At 38.4% G+C, this 15,000-nt stretch overlaps 1 long non-coding RNA gene across 1 annotated transcript in view; it reads left to right on the forward strand.

The window, feature by feature from the left end:
* LOC122335675 overlaps window positions 1–6,898 on the forward strand; it is a 20,682-nt gene extending 13,784 nt beyond the window's left edge. Inside the window, exon 4 of the long non-coding RNA XR_006248994.1 lies at window positions 6,847–6,898. This is a non-coding gene — a long non-coding RNA (uncharacterized LOC122335675). The remainder of the gene's footprint in view (window positions 1–6,846) is intronic.
* Window positions 6,899–15,000: the final 8,102 nt, after the last annotated feature.

The raw sequence follows: 15,000 nt of genomic DNA on the forward strand, positions 1-15,000 counted from the left end.
ACCTTCATGATTCTGAACGCTCAAAGTGATCCTTTAAACTTGTCAGCAAAATTAACCATCGATGGCAAAGATTACACTATTTTTATTAGTTCTGAGTCCATGAGATGTTTTGTCTGTGGTGATTTTGGACATGTCAGGCAGACTTGCCCAAATCGCGAAAGGCCAGCGGCGAGCGCGGACACGGCTCAGCTCGCTGATGCGGAGAAAAGCGCGGAGGCCGGTGCGGATCCTGCTGCGCCGCTGTGGCGTCAGAACTGCAGCGGCCGGGCGCCTCTGTGCCGGATGATCCGTCTGCGGAGAGACCGCTGCCGGCGCCCTCTGAACGCAACCCCGTAGCGGCTGTGGAGGAGGCGGCCGGCCCGAGTCAGACGCCCGCTGACCCGCATACAGGGACGAGCTTGGGGCGCTCGCAGCTCGTGCCTGCCGATTCGCTTCAACAAACTAATGAAAACAAAAGTACTGTAACCGATGACCCCATCATTCCAGATGACATTTCATCTCAGGAATGATTAGATTTAAAGGGGCAAATTGAGGAATCTGACAATGACTACGAGGACATTGAGCTAATGGATAATAATGGGATGGATTCAGAACCTGCCTCTGGAGGTAAGACCAAGCTTTATTCTCTTCAACAGATCAATCACTTTCTTGATGTTACAAAAGGACTTCGTAAGCCAAAAAATTGAGTCTTATTTCCCCGATTTGGAATTGTTTTTGATGTCCTGTAAACTGGCAATGAGAAAAGCCACTTTCGATGAATTTGACAAACCTAAACGGTACCGGCTCAAGAAGCTTCTCAGTAATGTTAGAAGTGTGTTACATTCACAAGAAAAAAAATGAATATGGATTGGTTGTGGTCTAGACACCCCTGGCCCTGTGGTTCAGTATTACTGAGTGTTTTTTGTATTTATTTCTATGGCACCCTTGAGGTTTAGCTCATTGAATATTAATGGATGTCGTGATGCAGTAAAAAGAGCTCGTCTTTTTGGTTATATTATGATAAAGAGCTCAAGTGTGGTGTTTCTGTAGGAAACACACACAGATAACACTAATCAGACACAGTGGTTGAGTGAATGGATGGGTCAGGCTATTTTGAGTCATGGCTCCAGTGTCAGTGCAGGGGTTGCTATTCTACTTGCACCTGAATTTAAGGAACAACCTGTAAGTGTTTTTGAGCTGGTGTCTGGCCGTTTACTGAGGGTTGATATAACTATTCGTGGTACTCAATTTTCATTTGTTAATGTGTATGCTCCCAATATTGGGGCTGAACGTGTAACCTTTTTCAAGAAACTTGAAGTTGCGTTGAGTGTTGTTCCTCAGGATAGGATTATTGTTGTGGCCGGAGATTTTAACTGCACCTTAGATCACACTTTGGATAGAAACCATGAAGAACCACATAGTTGCTCAGCAGACACACTTCGATCATTGATCACTTATCATAATCTTGTAGATGTTTGGAGAGAATCTTTTCCTCAGGTTAGGCAATACACTTGGTTGAAAGTGAACTGCAACATGATTTCTGGGGCTAGACTAGATAGGATCTATGTACGGAAAAACCAAAGAGATAAATTCTATAACAGCTGTATTTTTCCTACTTCTCTGTCTGATCACCATTTTCTCTCTATCGATGTTACAACTTCTATTAACACTTTGAAACTTTCATACTGGAAATTTAACAATAAATTATTGCTAGATCACAACTTTGTTAGTTCTTTCACTGCTTTCTGGGAGATCTGGAGAGAGAGAAAAGGACAGTTTAAGTCCCTGAGTCAGTGGTGGGACATTGGCAAAGTTCAAATTAAACTTTTTTGCCAGAGTTACTCCGCTTACAATAAAAGTTTTTTGGACAATAAGATGGAACAACTTGAACAAGAAATACGTCGGCTAAACACGACATGGGGGGACATTGAGACTGCCACAGAGGTTTTTGAGCACAGCAAGATTCTTTTACACAACCTCTTAGAGGGAAGAGCCCAGAAAATGCTGATTCGTGCAAGATTTCAAACTTTTAACAGTATGGATGCTCCTACAGCTTTTTTTTCAAAATGGAGAAGAAGACCCTGGATAGAAGTGTCCTAAGTTGTTTGAAACTTCCCTGGGGAAGAAGAAGTTACTGATGCACATGGAATTATTTCGCATGCACTGTCTTTTATGAGGATCTCTACAGAGCGGAACCCTGCAATGACGACATGGCGGATTCTCTTTTACAGGATTTACCTCACCTTTCAGATGGAGATAAATCTAAGCTGGACGAGCCATTGACTTTAGATGAACTCTCTATAGCCGTTCAAGGACTGTCTTCTGGAAAGGCCCCAGGCCTAGATGGACTTAGTGCTGAGTTTTATAAACAATTTTGGCATGTTATTGGAACAGACTTGTTTTCTGTGTTCATGGAGTGTCTTGAGAGAGGCACATTACCAGTGAGTCTACAGAGAGCGGTAATCGCCCTGTTACCTAAAAAAGGAGACCTTGAGGATATCAGATGCTGGCGTCCAGTCTCTTTACTTGGAATAGACTATAAGTTACTTTCAAAGTCTCTAACCAACAGAATCAAACTGTATATTTCTTCAGTCATTCATGTGGATCAATCGTATTGCATTCCTGAACGGACTATTTTTGATAATCTTTTTTTAATTCGTGACTTGATTTCTTTTGCCAGGGTACATAAGCTGGACATTGGTTTTCTTTCCCTGGACCAGGAGAAGGCCTTTGACCGGGTTGATCACGCTTTCCTTTTTAAATGTCTTGAGGCTTTTGGTTTTGGACCTTCTATCATTTCTTATATTAAACTGCTGTATACAGACACGTATAGCATGTTAAAGATTAATGGTATGCTTACGAGGCCTTTCAGAGTAAGTAGAGGCATACGGCAAGGGTGTGGCCTCTCAGGAATCCTGTATGCTATTGCAATTGAACCTTTATTGGTACTATTGAGAAACAAGCTGTGTGGTATATCTTCAGTGTTTCCTTACACTTCAGATTCAATGACTGTCAAACTGAGCGCCTATGCTGATGATGTTACTGTTTTTATTAGATCTGCTCGGGACGTTGTGAACTTAAGTGAGTCCCTGGAGATCTATCAGAAAGCTTCCTCATCCCGAATTAACTGGCAGAAGAGTGCCTCCTTTTTATTGGGTGATTGGGAGAATGGAGGCCCCCCAGCACTTCCTCAGAACTGTTCCTGGAGTCTGGATGGGTTTAAAGTGTTGGGGGTCTTTCTCGGGACTGATCAGTTTATTCAGAAAAACTGGGATGGTTTTTTTTGAGAAAATTTCCGGTCGGCTAAATAGATGGAGGTGGATTCTGCCTCAATTATCTTATAGAGGCAGAGTGCTTATTATTAACAACCTGGCAGCCTCTATGATGTGGCATCGCGTAAGTGTTCTTGATCCACCAAAAGCTTTATTGCAGCGCTTACAGAAAATGTTTGTTGACTTCTTTTGGGATGGCTATCACTGGTTTCCTCCTGCATATCTTCACTTACCAGTTAACGAAGGGGGACAAGGGCTGATTGATTTGGTAGCAAAGGTTTAATCTCTCAGGCTAAAGACTGTCCAAACTTTACTCTACCCTGTGGTCTGTAGGCCGTGGGTTTCATTTGGATTAGCCCTGCTCAGGACTTTTGGTCATTTTGGTCTCGATAGGCAGTTGTTTTTAATGTCTTCTTTTAGCAGTAACTTTTCAACAGATGTAATGTTTTATAACTCTGTTTTAAATTCTTGGTCTATTTTTAAATTTGGTAGAGATGAGAGCTATCATTTTGGTCTGGAAGAACCACTGTTCTGTAACTCTCTACTGGACTACAATACTGACTCTTCTAAAGCACTTGTAAAATGTTTTATGGAAAAAGGAATGAATAAACTTTCAGATTTAGTTGATACTTCTTCAAAGGTATGGAGGTCAGTGGTAGACATCTGCAGTCAGACTGGTTTTAAGTCAGTTAGAACTGTAGAACGGCTCATAGGTGGGCTGAAAGCAGCTCTTCCCTCCACGCTTCTCCTGTTTATTAACTGTTTTCTGTTAGGGGGTCCATCCAGAGTTTCTTTTCCCAAGTTACTTGTGTCTCCCAATGTTAGTTTTTTATATGACGACCAGGAAGGGAAGTTACTGTCCTTTAATAAGCTGCAAGAGCTTGATTTTCAGGTGGCCGGAAAGAGAGACCTCTATCATATATGTGTTAAGACAGTTTACTTTGAACAAATTAAAGATAGAAGTGACACAAAATGGAGGGAATTTTTAACAGTCCCTGCTGAGCTTTCTCCATCTTGGAGGATTTTGTACAAGGGCCCTCTTCCTAAACGTTCTGGGGATCTACAGTGGAGGCTGTTACATTGTACTCTGCCCACTAATTCTCATGTTTCCAAATTTAATTTGAATGTTTCTCCATCCTGTTATTTCTGTTCCTTATCTGAATCTGTTTTCCATGCTTTTACTGAGTGTTTTAGATTAGCTCCAATGTTTACACTGCTCGAGAGACTAATTGGAGGTTTGGGCTTTGTTTTTAGCAAGACATTGTTTGTTTTTGGATGTAAATATTCAAAAGCACACAGTCAAGAGTGTACCTTAGCCAATTTTATCATGGGACAAGCCAAACTAGCCATTTGGAAGTCTCGTAGATTGGCTGCTGAAGGACGAAATATAAATGTTCTTCGATATTTCACTGCTTTGATGGAGTCCAGGATAAGAGTGGAACATAGATTTTCTCAAATGACTAACAACTTGCATGATTTTGAGTTCAAATGGTGTGTAAATGGTATTTTGCTGTCACTTTGTGAGGATGGGGAAATAATATTTAACTGGTGATGTATAGTGAGTGAATTTTTCTTTTTTTTTCTTTTCTTCTGCCAAGCTATCAGCGAACACTTTGACACTTTTGCATAGCATCGCATTCCAGTTAAAAACGCCATGAAATCGATTACGCCGTTGACGTGGCAGAACGTTGGCGCGGGTTTTAATGAAATTTCCTTTGAATGCCTCCCAGTCAGGTTCGGTGTGAGCGAATCTTTGCTCTTTCTGGGGTGCTTTCTAGGTTTCCGGTAGCGCAGACGAGAGCCGGACCGGTCAGCTGCTCTCCGGTTTCTTACGGCGCTCGGTGCGGGAAATCCAGCGTTTTTTTCACGCGGGACATTCATCTCTGTCAGAACCCCCGCGTCTTCTTAATACCTCCGAAAATCCCCTCTCTCCGCTTCTCCGGCTTTCTCACACGTCCCTTCTCCCCTCATTTGCATACGCCTATCTTTGTTCTCGCGCTTTTAACGCAGGTTAGTAATTAATAAGGGCCTCCTAATTAAGATCCACCGGAGAAGTGGCGTACCTTGACCGTGCGAGATGCGTTACACGAGACGCGTTTATCGGCCTCCGCGGACTATGACCGAAATTAGTACCTCGGCCAAACTCACGTTTATTAGCGATGTAATGCGCATCTCATGCCAGCGATGTGTTTAATAGGCACACGATGCCACGGGCGTCGTAATCGTTAGAGACGTTTGGGTTTGGACACCTGTGGACCACTCGTTTAGCTCAACGAGAAAGACGGGCAGCTATCCCACAATCCCCTTCTGTTAATTCTGTCTGCTACATCAATTAAATTGTTTGTAGAAACTAATTGAATATGGCTTAATCACACATCTTAATAGCTTTCTGCGCCTCAAACTGGCTGTTAATTCCAGAGAGCGCTCACTGGGTAATTAGTACTGAGGCTTTTGAAGAAATTAGTGCTTTATGGGGCGCAATAAAAGTGAAGAGGAGTTGGCGGGAGACTTCCGAGGCCGAAATCTCTGCTCGCCTCTTTTGTGCTGAGCAGGGTGATTTGCACCTTGGCTTAACAAACTCCCATGAAAATGGAATAGCCCGGTTTAAATGGGAATGAGTACGCTCGCGGTCATTAATGCTAATTTCGCTAATCTTCGGCAGCGTGATTTGCATGGGCCCCGGTGCTGCTTCGATTGTCCAAAGCTGCTGTGTTTGGTTTAGAAGAGATGTAAAAGTCTCATCATTTAGGTTATAGATGCGCGCGTATTTGCACGTTGTCTGATTTAAGTCTAAGTTGGTGGTGTTTTTTTATTTATTTTTTTTAGCGAATGGTAAAAGTGCTGACAGTTATACACAGTTTCCTCTTGGAAATCTATAGTAGATTTCACAAATGTTTACAAAAAAGCGACACATTAGGTACTTTACATTAGTGACAGGCTGAGGCAGGAAGTGTTTTAAAAAAATAGTCAATTTTCTTGAAAAACGTAAAAAAAAAAAAAAAAAAAAAAAACATTTGTATGCTGTTCATTTTCAAAATATTGAAAATATGTCTCAATTTAAAAACGAAAGATAGAAATGTTAGAACATACGTAAAATCTAGAACTTACATTTTTAGTAAAGACTTAAACATGCTAAAAAAACACATAAATACCTAAAACCTTTAGAGATATCAAACAAGAAAAAATTATTACAAGTATTCTTCCAGGTACCCTGTAAAATGATTGCAATACTTTTTACAAGAATATATATATATATATATATATATATATATATATATATATATATATATATATATATATATATATATTCAGAACAAATGTAATGCTTAATTCAGTGCATCACTTGCAGTTGCTTTGTGAAATTTATTAACAATTCCTGCACCAGTTCTATTTGCATTCATCTAAAAATGAGTCTGAAATAGTGTTCTAAAGTAGTGTCGTTTCTTCCTTTTTAATATTGAACTGAGTTGGAACTTGTTTAATTTTGAAACTTACTGAATAGATTCTGTCTTTTACAGCCTCATTCTCAGTGTGTCTACACACTTTACATTTTTCCCGGCCTAGATCTAAAACTACACAACGTTACATTTTTCAGGACTACATGCAGAACGTCCACGGTAAAGAAATCGACTTGCTGCGGACGACGGTGAAGGTGCCTGGGAAGAGAGCGCCCAGAGCGGTGGCGACGGTCGCCCCTACAGCCAGCCCCAAAACCAACGGACTGACCAAAGACCGCAGCACTTTACAACTCGGCATCGGGGCCACAAGTGAGTACTAACACCGTCACGGGGTTCTGCATCTATTTATTTTGATGATATTCTGTGTACAGATTGTTGCAGCATTAAACCTAACATGAAATGGTGTTCACAAGAATACTACAGCAGAAATTAATTTTATTCATCAGTAATTATTTGTATTGTGAAAAGTGAGTTCTATGTGAGTCAGCTGGAGGAATTGGTGATTTCAGCTAAAATGGGAAGCGTTTCAGAGGCAAGGGACAACTATGACAATAAGTTTAGTACTAGAATATGATTAAAAGATATATATATATATATATATATATTAGAAAATAATTAAATAACAGCTAAATAACTTTGATGACTAATTTTTATAATTTTAATAATTTAAAATCTTTACATGCATTCTCATAGAAAATCGCATAAAATAATCTGAAATAATTATAAAAAAATAATTATTTACTCTGCGTTGAGAGGGAGTTTGGGAAGGTATAATTGGATTTAGAGAGCTGAGATCAAGTGTAATTAATAAAAAACAGGAACAACTTTCTCCAGGGGCTCTGCAAGCTGGCACGACCGCTGTGGAAACACAACCGCTTCACTTAGCTGGGGCTAATTGCTTTTGCACCATTAAAGACAGGTCAGCAAGGGCTTCTGGGAATTGCAGTTTTCTGGCTGGTGTCCAGGGACGGGGGTTTATTAGTCACGGAGGCATAAGGAGCATTTGTCAGTGTTGCTGGGCCGCATGAATCGGAGAAGTTGATATTGCTTTCAGGTTGGCGACTAATTAACCTTCAGTCGACTGCAGAGGAGAGGGTGAACGTAAGGTTAAAAGGAGGAGAATTGTGGGGCATGCGGACCTGAAATAGTCACGACATCTGGAGCTGTTTTATTCAAGCTAGAGAAAATAGAGATTTCTGGGTAAAAAGCTCAAACGTGATACACACAAATAAGAGCGTTAGTTAAGACTGGTTACGTTTGTACTGAGGTTAAAAGCCTAGTTGCACATATGGATGTAATGCATCACAGAAAATTAATATGAACATTTTTTTATATTTTTGTATTAAAGCCTATTTTTGGTTTTATTGAGCACAGTAATCGTCTTTATAATCTTTCTATATGTAAATATTATTACTGACTTTCCTCCCAAATTATTTTTTTATTTAGTTGATAAAAATACAATTTTGGTTTGGTAACAAAAATGTAAAAAATATATTTTTTTTTTTGTAAAATGTTAAAACATCTGCATTTATTTGTTACATATAATTTGTTAATAATGTCACATACATGTTATCGACTATTCTAATAACCTAATATTAAAACTAAATTACAAATTACAGAAAAAAACCCAACAAATATTATATATTTTGTGACTAAATTAGCTGAAAAAAACAAAAACAAACTCAAATGTTCATATTCTATAATCAGTTCCTGACATAAAATCAATGTCTTCTACTTTTTCATTCTGTGCAGCTTGGAAACGCGTCCCGTTTAGGAACGATGTTGATTTCAATCATTGGTTTTGTGATTTTGAGCAGTTCTTATAGCAGCGTTTTACGTTTCATCCCACACTGGCGGTTCTGAGCTGGCTGTTTATTACTGTTATTTTACACATACGCCATTTGACCTTCGTTTTAGCGCAAATCTACTATGATATGATCATTCTGCAAGCGTGCGTTCAGTTGTGTCACCGCTGACAGATATATAATATCAGAGCGCTAATGGGCCTGCCTATCAGATTTAATCAATGACATCTGCTGTAGAGGTGTGTGTGTGTGTGTGTGTGTGTGTGAGGCGCTCGTGTTCATGTACGTGTAGTACATGAGATGCAGGCTGTCCTCGTGAACTAAGATGTAGCTTGTGCATTGATGGAACGATATGCTGTGTCGAGAAAATCTAGCCCCACTTCGTATTAGGAAGGCTTAGGTACTTACGTTTGGTACAATGCACTTGTTTTAGATTGTACTTATACACATAATATCTGCAATACATTATCAAGCAATTATCAGCTCTTATTATATCAAGTGTGAGCAGATTGGGGTTTTTTTTTCATTTATCGGTAGCTTTGACTATAAACCAATGGGTCTGATTATTTTAGAGGTGATCGTAGTGGCCAAAAGTGGCACAGTTGGTTAAACAAAACAGGTTTTATGGGCCGTTTTCAGCGGGTAGTGAATGCGGTCTGTTTTAAATGAGTTTTAGAATTGTCCTTGAATTTTTAGGATTTTACGTGATTTTTGGTTGTTTTGAAGGTGGTCACATTGGATATTTTTTTTGTACGTAATGTTAGTTTTTAAACACGGTTGCGGATTTTGTTGATAAATAGTGCATGTTTTCATAACTTTTTTTATTTATCTGTTTGTTTGTTTTTTCAAATTGCAATAAACCAGTATATCAGCCGATATCTGATTATTTTAAAGATGATCGTATTGGCTGATAAATGTGGAGCTGGTTTTTCACACCCTATGTGCATTTTTTAATCTACTTTTTAATCTCTCTTTTTAAGACTCTTTTCAATATATTTTTAGTCCGTGGATAAGAGAGTGTTGGCTATTTTCTTGAGTTTTTGGTTGTGATGATCCAAAACATTAGTTGACCTTTGGTTGTTCTAAGGGTGATTGCAACGGTTGATATCTTGGATCTTTTTGATAGATAATGCGTGTTTTATGTTTGCATTTTTTATAAACTAACCAAGTATCAGCTGATTTATTGGTTTAGAGGTCATCATATTGGCAGATAACTCTGCAGTTGGCTAAATAGAAGAGGTTTGGTCAGTATTTTCTGTATTTTATTTTTTTTAAAGAGAGACTGATAAATCTTCTAATAGTTAGTATTTTTCTAAAACGTTTAATTTACTTTGTACAGTTGTGAAAATAATCAGTTTAAAAATACTTTTTTAAAATCTATTTTATTTGTCTTTTGGTAAATTTTACTGTATTTTTCTTTGTGCGGTTAATTGAGTTTAATGCAAAAACTCTGTTTAAAACGTACCAAATTAAGCAAGTTTAAAATGCTTTGGCAGTTGAAAAACCCCTGACTACAGTTTAGTGAGCGCAGTGAGAATATACGTCTTTTTTGATGAGAATTGTATAAATATCGGCGTAATAACGGCCATCCTTCTATCTAGCCATCCACATCAGCATCGACCAAATTTTTCGTCTCCAAACCTGAAGTCAATCCCAGATCCCTCCAAATGAACAGTGTCGATGCGTTTGTGTGTATAAACGTCCTCATCCGGCACTTTTATGATCGAGTCCCCTTTAACGACACTTTACCACGTACGTTAGTCTCACGACGGTCTCTTTCAATAATGGCCCAATCATTTCGGCTGCTCTTTTATATGTGAGGAGGAAATAAGATGTTTTGTACGTCGCAAGTCTTTCCAAAACGCTTTCGGACGCTTATTATCCAACACGCCGCTCGGAATCGAATGGACGCCATTTCGAGCCACGCGTTCTCAAAGTTGTGGCTGGAGATGTGGGTTTATTGGTTGTCGCGACGTTTATTTCCAATGTCGAGATCATTGCGGTTCGCGCAGACGGACACGATGTAATCCGTACGTCTTTCCGAGCGGTTGTCGGTTCAGGCGGGCGTCTCGGTTGCCGTTTGGTCTTGACCCCGAAGAGCGGATGATCTAACGAAACCCTCTCCTCCACATTAGCATGGATGCTTCATTATCTCCGCACTTGTATATAATGGCAGCGGCGGCTCGAAGGGTCAGGGCTCGCTCCACGGCTCATCAGCCATCTGACAGCGCTCGGCGAGAGAAACGAGGAAAGATGAGGAGAAATCATCGCCACCCCCTGCTAATCCATCGCCTCTACTTAACACCACAACCTCAGGCCTCCCCGCGCTAGGACCCTAATACTTAGCCTGATAGCATGTACGGATAGCAAGAAAAGTGCATTTGATTTGACCGTGTGTAAATGCATGCAAAGCAGAACTGTTAAAGAAACATTGCGCTTCTTTGACGCCAGTAGCACCAAACAGAACTGCAAATATAACTTGATCGTGTCCTCACGAAGAAAAAATCATTATTGTATTAGTGATGTTATGATATTTATGATGCACATTTAATTGTATAAATATAATGCGTAAATGACGTTTTTTGGTAGATTATTTTCTGGTTTTACAGACGAGTCTTAAGGCTGGTCCCAGACTAAAAAGCATGTTCAAGTTGTTCTAACTGAGAATAACCTGCACTGAAGGATATTAAAACATGCTCAGATGCAACAAGGCGTTTTATTAAAAGCTGTTTAAATGGCGTTTAACTAAAACCTAGTCCTGGCTTAAGATGAGATCTGTCTGTAAACCTGGGCCTTTATATTTAGTTTTTATTTTACAGTTTTTTAATTAAGCACAAAAAAATCAATGCCGTATTAAACACTTATTTAACTTACTTAACACCTATCTTACTAACTATTAATAAGCAGCAAATTAAGACAAATGTGTTTAGTGTTTTATTTAATTTTTATAGATTAGGTCTTATTTATGGCATTTATTTTATATTTAAAGTACATAATATTATAATACATTTTTATATAATTAATCTCATAAGTATATAAATTAATTTTGATAGATACATAACATAGTATAATGAAAATGTATGATGATGAAATCAACACATTATTATATATATATATAGTAAATACATAAACATTTTTTTGGTTAAAAGTGAACCAAAATCCATATTTGAGCAAGTAAATAACTAGATAAACATAAAGAAGCTGTCAACAAAAACTGCCAGTTTGATGGGAGCATAGTTTGCTTTTTGGGTTAAAAGAATTTCTTAAATATGGATGATGTGACAGTTAGAGATGATACTGTACAGAAATATAAATCTACATTCTAATACACTTAATAATTAATCATTTGAGAATGAAGTGCAGCAATAATAATCATTTGCTAATTAAGCATGGTTTACTTAGATGGCGACGAGAAGGCAAAACTCACAGACTGCATCTTTAATGATATAATTTATGTATATGTAATATATTAAGGAATAACAGTACAATATATGTGTTAAATGTATGTGCCATAGTTACTACCGTGATGCTTAAGTGTTGCGTGCGGCTGCCAGGTTGTTGCAAATGCACCAATGATTGTTTCCAAACAAGTTTTCCACCCACTTTTTACTTCTACTAATAAACGGTGTACATGTCCTGGAGACTTTTGACTCTTTTGTCTGTGTTTGTGAGAATTTGCCCCTCATGGTCACCTCTAGCTCCGTGGCAGGAGATCTCTGTACAGTCTTTGCCCTGCGCTCTCCTCGGATTTTCTCCACATTGTAATGGCATTATCCCCTTTTTTATGCAGAATTGTTCTCTGGGGACTAATTGATGGAGACATGTTTAATTCATCAATCATTAGTATCAAATTTGACAATTAGTGATGATTGTTGAATTCTTGATGGAGATGAGGCATGGTTAGGGGCTTATTTTGTCTTTTTTTTTTTACCAGCCAAGACGGAAAGAACAAAATAAAATCATAAATAACAAGAGTGTGATATTATGTGCTTAAGGAGTTGTTTTGGAGATGGAATATTGGACTGTTGTTTCATTTAGTTGATTTGGAGACATGTCTGCCTTAAATCTGAATTACGTTTCATTAGACATGCCTGACTCATTTCTGATTTCTGAATTTCTATATATACACTAAATATAAAAAACATATAACATGTTTAATAGCGAGAGAGATGTTCTGTGTATATTTATTATTAAACACACATACAGTATATATGTAAAAATATTCATGTATATACATTTTTATGTTTATTTTTATATTTCATATATATATAGAATTTTTTTAATATATATATATGAACTTTACATATACATAATAAATATAACCAGTATACACATATAAACAAAAACTTTATTTTGCACTATATATATTCATTAATAATGCATTAAATGAATTGTTACAATTTTTAAAAACATTAACCATTTAATTTTTTATATTTTAATCTGTAGTGTCTTCAACACCAGTTAGTGGTTTAAATACATTTAAATACATTGTTGCAGGTTTTTATGAGCGTTAAAGGAGCATCATTGATACATAGTTCATAAGCAATTTGCTTTGAAAAAATAATGACCTCTTCTGTAGGATGCCAATATCATACGGCATTGATCCGAGTAATAGCGGCGTCTTGTTTGATTCATCGGTAAGGGATGTAGTCAGGGGCAATATTATGACAGAATTAATAAAAATCTTCTCTTCAACAATACTGGTGTGATTACATGTCTCCGAACAGACAAATATAAGAATAACCCTGATTGTGTGAAGACGCTTTTTTGCCAGGCGCCAAAGTAAACTGCGAAGAACAGACTCTTGTTAGCCTAATGCGTCCCAACCATTAGCGAGAGTAATAAGTGTATCAAATTCACATTATCATGTCTAATTAGTATCCGTAATTATCTTGTTGGGTGTGAGAATATTAATCTTGCGGTCCCCATAGGGGAAGAGAGCGATAGAGCTTCAACCTCACGCTGCAGAGTACTTGCTAAATTAGCATGCTCCAAATCAGCGCTGCCGAGGGAGGGGAGCGAAGGAAACAACAGAGAAAAGTTTAGTCCCACTGTGAAATGCATTAGAGCCTAGTAAATAAAATATCCATGTTTTCTGTCGACGTGCACGTGGGTAAAACTTTTAAACGGGTTTCGTCTTCGCAGAGTCTGCCGTTTCTTAAAGCCGGAGAGTGGGGGAGAGCTAACTACCGTTCAGAGTGCATCTCGTTAATTAAGGGCTAATTAGTGGAGCTGGGTAGAGAGACGGGTGAGGCACGGAGACAGACGAGCGCCGATGAGATCTTTACTGTAACTTCTTTAGCGCGCGCGGTTGATACTTTTAGGTTCTCATCTCTTCTGCAGGACAACGGTGCTTCTGAGGTTGTTTGCCGATTGGCTTCAGGTTACAGTAATAACTTCAGAACACTTGTTAACTATTAACCATGACTTTTCCTTCAATAGATTGTTAATTAGCTGCTTATTAATAGTTAGTAAGGTGGTTGTTAAGGTATTGGGTAAGATGAGGCTGTAGAATATGATCATGTAGAATGAGGCATTAATATGTGCTTAATTACAACTAACGAATGGCTAGTATTGTAGTAATATGCCTGCTAATAATCAATTAATAGGTGTAACCGTAAAATAGTGTTACCACTAAAACATAGTTTTTATGCATACTATAGTTATTTTGACTTGTGGCATAAAGTATGATTTACATTTACAGAAAGTGGTCTAACTGTGGTGTTTTGGGCAGAAACTGGTGGCTTTTTGTTTAAGGGATAATTCACTCCTTCATTCTGTGCCAAACAGAAGAACACATTTAGTTGACCAAACACTTGACGGTACCCATTGACTTCGAAAGCACGGGGAAAGGGAAGTCAGTGGCTACCCTTAAATGTGGACTATACTTTTGAATAAATAAGCTGATCATAAAATACAGTAATGCAAATACGATGTGAATGAATATAGTAGTCATTTAGTACTATGGTATACATGTATGCCTTGAATGTAACGGAAATTACTTTGAGATAAATGTGTTATCAGTTTCGTGCGTTCCCTGGGAATCGAACCCATGGCCATGTCGTTGCAAGCGCTGTTCTATAATGTTTGCCACATTTACTGATAATTAAAAAATGTAGGTACTACTATATGTGCTTTAGGTACTAATCTATCACTTGGACTACACTAAACTGTGCTTATTAGTAACTTAAAACTTCATGTTAGTACCTTTTCAAGGTGTACTGTCCGAAGGGCATTATATTTTTAAACTTTCTGAGTGTATTATATATACTTTTGGTGCTAATATGTACGTTAACACGCACTCCTATGTACTAATATACACGCAAAGCCCTGTGAAGCGTGATCTGAAGCTCTCTCTAACTGAATTTCTCTCAGTCCGGGGGCTTTGGGCACCAGCAAAGAGGGCATGCACCAGCGCTCGTTCTCCGTGTCCAGCGCAGAACAGTGGAGTGAGGCCGTTATCAGCACCGCAGCAGCTCAGAGGAA

The sequence above is a fragment of the Puntigrus tetrazona genome, chromosome 3 (assembly GCF_018831695.1).
Source record: "Puntigrus tetrazona isolate hp1 chromosome 3, ASM1883169v1, whole genome shotgun sequence".
In the NCBI taxonomy this organism is placed as follows: domain Eukaryota; kingdom Metazoa; phylum Chordata; class Actinopteri; order Cypriniformes; family Cyprinidae; genus Puntigrus; species Puntigrus tetrazona.